The sequence below is a fragment of the Mesocricetus auratus genome, unplaced genomic scaffold (genome assembly GCF_017639785.1).
Source record: "Mesocricetus auratus isolate SY011 unplaced genomic scaffold, BCM_Maur_2.0 Super-Scaffold_100015, whole genome shotgun sequence".
Taxonomy (NCBI): Eukaryota; Metazoa; Chordata; class Mammalia; order Rodentia; family Cricetidae; genus Mesocricetus; species Mesocricetus auratus.
In genome coordinates this window covers 28,508,666-28,513,994 of record NW_024429198.1, presented here as the reverse complement: position 1 = coordinate 28,513,994, position 5,329 = coordinate 28,508,666, and the positions used below count along the sequence as shown (strand labels likewise).

The window sequence follows — 5,329 nt, the reverse complement described above, 5'->3', positions numbered from 1 at the left end:
GAGGCTGGAAAGACATGGCATCTGCTAGTGGATGGGGCTCAGGGGAGAGTTGTGAGCCCTGGGGCTCCACATGGCCAGGAGAACAACACTATAAAGCATCAAGATATAGAACCTATGTGACTGCTGGGCCAGGGGAGCAATGAGCACTCTGGTGGATTTCAGTGTCATTCCTGAGATAAATTCTATCAGAAGACAATCCAGTTGAAAGCCTAGATACAGGGGCTGAGCCTGCTGATTTATTTATCATCTCATAGTGACTGGCTAGTGGGAGAGGAGACATTAGGGTTATGGTTAAGCCCCAGCTGTTAGGAGCTGAGGAAGAGGTATGGGGGAGTCACAGCAGTTTCCAAGGCAATGGTGATAATCACTACTTCAATTTCACTATTGGTCTTGCATCTGCAGCTAACATTGTAGTTAATGAGTGTTCAACTGTGGTGATGGGAAGTCATCTAGGTCAAGTGTGGGAATCTGGGCTCCAGCTCTTCCAGAGTGCACAAGGTCAGCTCGTATTTCTCTTAGTAACACAAGCGGGGTTTCTAGGAAGTCAACGGCAGCTGATGGAGCTTACACACCCAAGGGCAGCCTCTGACCTACTTTCTTCCACTTGACTGTGGCTATGCTTTCATTGCGTTGTATAAATAAGGAGCTGGGCAGTTTCCCACATCCAAGTTGTGGAATGCATCTTTGTTCCTTGTCTTTGCAGACATGAGGTCGCTCTCTGCTGCTGTGTTTGGAGTTTGTCTGAAGTTATCCCCTGTTGTCATCTCAGAGCTTATACCCTGGTGATAGTCCCCAGGCCCAGGGATGAATTTCTACATGGCTTTTCAAGTGTAAATTTAGAAAACCCTGATTCAGGACTACGGCAGTTGCATAAGTATCCTGTCTAATTCGCCTTCAGGTGGAACAGTTAAATGAGCTCATCCAGAAAAAAAAATTGTGAAGCGAAAGAGCCCATGGTTCTTTCTGAGCTCCCAACATAAAGCTAAACCCACAGCTTGAAGGCACCAGCTAACAGGGTTGTTTTCTTCTGTTGAATTGCACAGGGCATCCTGCATTTGCAGTCACTGTCTACACCGATTGCGGCTATGAGGTGAAACTATGTCTATGCTACAAACCTGATGTCTGTCTCTAGAGGCTGTCATATCTGAGTCCAGCCAGAGAGAATGCAGAAACTCTGCTGTACCTTCTTCTTTGATGGCAAAGTGCAAAAAGGATGCTGCTACCTGCTCTAAATACACTCAATGGACCAGTGATGCCATCTTCCTGTCAGGCAGGTTGACCCTGCTGATGAAACTTGATGGTGTACTGGAGGCTGGGACACTTGCAGAATCCTACCAGCTCCAAAACTGATCTTCACATTCACTCTCTATATCCCAAAGATAAAGCAGGGTGAGCCCATCTTATTCCCCTAGGGTGGGTTTGGAGTTTTCCTTCTGCTGCAGAAGCCCTGAGTGTATCCTCCTCCCCTACCCTGTTGCCTCCTGCTGTGACTCAGCTGCAGACAATCTGTTGGAGAGCAGAAAGAATGTGTGCATTCTGCATGAAGGGACTGTGCTGTGATTTCTGATTGTGCGTGATGAAATACCACAATTCCTGCTCAGATGTTCTCATACTGGTGATGGCTCTTAGAGGTGAGGAACTCATGGGGGACAAAACCTAGCTAGAATGGGGATGGGAAGCTCCAGGAGGATGCCAGGTAGTAAACAGAGCCATTGTGCAAGCCTCCGCCAAGACCCTGCTGGGCAGGTATTCCTGGATGGTCCTCTCTCCCCTGAGGACTCTTTCACACAGGCGATGAGCAAAGGCAAGATGGAGCAGGTGCCTGTGCTGGGTCCACTCACTCTCAGCCTCTCCCTCTGTCTATCAGAGTAGACCCTCGTAATTACAGCTAAGTGCATCTACTTAGGACTGTAGGGCCACCTCCTTCCTGGTGGCAGGTACATTGCTAGAGCAATCGTAAAAAGCCCCCATAAGGTAGGGTCGGGTCTAAGTGGTGAAGTTTTGAAGGAACGGTCAGAGTTAGTTAGCAGCTTTGCAGGTATTTCTGACATTGATTTATGTGTATGCTCCCTCACTGTCTCTTTGTACAGCCTGAAGAATTAGTTACCACCTTGGCCTGGTCTGAGGACAGTCACAGAATGAAGCCAATGAAGAATGAAGTGACTGTCCCCACACACTGGTCAGCAGACATCTTTAACAAAAGCCACACAAACAAAACAGTAATCTTAGTATTTTTTACAGGCTTCAGGAGAAAAGCCATAGGAAAAAAACTACAGTTGAAAATTCTTTTGATTTGTATGAAAAGCAATGTAAAATGGTGGATGATATCAAAGTGCCACCTTGATGTCCATTAAATAGGAAAGAAATCCCAGTTGAGCCTTTCCTGGTTTATAAAGTGAATTTCTGATTTTCCTTGGATGTGTCTGTCGCTAAATATGTATAAAAGGGTGGAAATATGTCGATGTCTAATCATGAAAACTCAATTTCGTTAAAATAACTCAACCAGAAATTTGTAACCAATTTAAAAAGACTTAAAACATACACACACACACACACATGTTTAGATCAAAAACTTGTTTCCTCCAGAACATAAAATAAATGTAATAATTTAATCTAGAAGGTAACCACACATATTCTGAATTGTATACACACAAGTTTTGGTTATAGCATTCTTGAAAAAGTGAAACAAGAAGCAATGTCCAGATCTAACAAGATGGCAGAATACACAGTGACACACCGTTTCTAAGTTGCCCTGTGGAAAACAACATGGTACAAGGCTCAGCTTAGTTCACTATCATAATAAAGTGTTCCTCATCTAAAGGTGATGTAACTTTAACCACCTTCTGGTCTATAACCTTCAGGAAAAAAATGTGTATACAATCAAAGAAAAGATAACATTGCATATGCATTTAAAACACAATTATTTGGAGTGATTAATGATCATATTTGACTTTCCTTTCTTGTGCTTTCTTAATTTTCCCAGGTTTATAGTATGCATGCATTGTGGATCAGTAATCCATGTGTCAAAAACCAAGCTTTATGTGTCATGTTTACCTAGTATTTGCTGATGTTTGGCAGCTTTCCAAGTGATTGTGGAGTTAAATTATATCAGACACTTAGAGGCTACAATTATTATTCTTTTTTAACAGAGGCATTTACCTTACAACTATCAAGATAGCAGAGCAGCTGTCACTGCAGGAAGTGTCATCCTGTCCCTGGTAGGCTCCTCCTCACCACCACCCCACAGCTCTGCCATCACCACCCCCCAGGTATGCCACACCTCCGTATCTAAGCAACCACTGATCTTTCATCACTCTTCCACCGCAACTGAGTGTGCATTTTCTACAGCTTTATATAAATAGAATCACTTCTATTGACTGGCATCTACCATGCAGTCCAAATGATTTTTAGATTATTCTACCATCTGAAACGATCCAAGAGACCACTGCCTTTTGTCACTCATAGTACTTCATGGTATAGATGAGGGAGTTTGCCCCTCTATCCTCCTGTGGATGGTATTTGGACTGCTTCTAGTTTTTTTTTTAATCTAGGCCAATAACAACATATGACGATGTATAGTTGTAACTCTTTCAGAAAATAATGTCTAAGAGTGGAATGATGGGATCCTATGGAAATTTCTTTATCCTTTACAGAACATTGCAACTTTGGCTCTAAAGGTCCCAAACTATATTGTGCTGCTAACAGAACTCGAATTTCACCATAGATAGTACAAGAAATCCCCAGGCTTCAAATTTCAGTCATTCTAATGTAAGTGTCATGATCCTGGCCCCTTTCTCTATCAGAATTGGACCCTAGGCCTTGAAAACCACATGCCAGATCTCTCACACTGGTTTGAATTTGAATTTAACTAATGGCTAAATTAAGTGGAAAAACGATTTACCATCCATATATATTTCCGAAGTGCCTTCTAGATAGAAAGCAGGCACTTCTTAAAAATATGTTAAATTGAACTAGAATTCCCTCACGTTTCCCCTTACCTTTCCTTAATCCGGTCTTTTCTAGCTACCCTTCCCACAAACTCCTTCTGTGTCAACCCGCACACACTCTCAGGTTGATAGCTTATTTTCTGATTATTATTATCACATACATTACATACATACATACATACATACATGTGCATGCTTGTGTGTGCACACACGCACACACACCACATACATACACACACAAACTGGTGAGTCTGTTTTGTTGTACGGTTTCAGGACTCTGCCTGAGAACACCCCTAAGGGGGTTCACCCATGAGCTAGGCAAATTCTCCTTCTCCCCACAGTCATTATCTGCCTGTTCAGGGCTAGGAACTTGTGAAATTTTCCCCTTCGAGTCTAACCTATCCACTATCAATATTGCTATGGTTCTGGTCTTGTTTATGTAGCTACTTCTAGGAGAGACTGTTTTACAGCTAACATACAGGTACTCTGGCTTTTACGATCATTCTTCGTGGCTTTTGAAATGTTTCCTGAGCCATAAAAATCCAATGTTTATTTAAAACCAGTGTTGTTATGCAACTGAGAAACAAAGACTATGTGACAGAAAAGATCACTAGGAAAACCCCGCCATTTATTTATCTCAAAAGCCCTCGGGGAATAATGGGTAAACTAAGGTTGATAAAGCTGATTCTGCCAAGTCACCTACTAAGGCACCCTGTTTCCTAGAGGGCTCTTCTGCGTCCTCACATGGAGGGGAGAGGCTGGTGTACTCTGCTGCTACTCAGCGCTGTGCTGGAGGCTGTAGACCTTGCAACAAGGCAAGAATAGGAAATAAAGTGTGACAAGAGGAAGTACAACCCCCTTCATCTGTGAGTGTCCGGTATTTGTAGAAAAGGGAAAGCTGGAAAATGTACCAGAAAACTTGTAAAATGATCAAATTTAATGAAAACCTGTACACAAAAGCTTCATGATAGCCCACGTAGTTTCTCTAGAGTAACCAAAAGCAGTCATGATTTAGGATAAAAACACTTATTTGTAAATAACAGTGCCAAAATGAAAAAGAAAATAAGATGCATAAGTCCCTACAAGATGGAAACTATGGACCTCTGATGAAGTTTTGAAGTTTTAATATCTAGATAAATGATAGATAGCTGAATCATACTTTTAGATCAAAATTCTTGAGTTATTAATTCTTCCTATACTGTTCAACAGATTTTATTTAATTCTAAGTCACCTTCCAATTGGTAGACATTGACATGATGATTCTAAATATCTGGAACTCACAACGATCCAGAAGTACAAACACACCTCGTTTTAAAAATCAAAACTGACTAGGTGTGGTGGCACACAGCTTTTGTAATGATCAGTCCCCCATTTTAGCAGCC

General features: G+C 42.1%; 1 long non-coding RNA gene across 1 annotated transcript; it reads left to right on the top strand.

Annotated features, from left to right (window-relative positions):
* The first annotated feature begins 708 nt into the window (after nucleotides 1-708).
* On the top strand, nucleotides 709-2,352 carry LOC121144246. Its single transcript, XR_005881561.1, has 3 exons — nucleotides 709-1,389; nucleotides 1,496-1,631; nucleotides 2,091-2,352. It is a non-coding gene; the product is annotated as an uncharacterized LOC121144246 (long non-coding RNA).
* The last annotated feature ends 2,977 nt before the right edge of the window (nucleotides 2,353-5,329 follow it).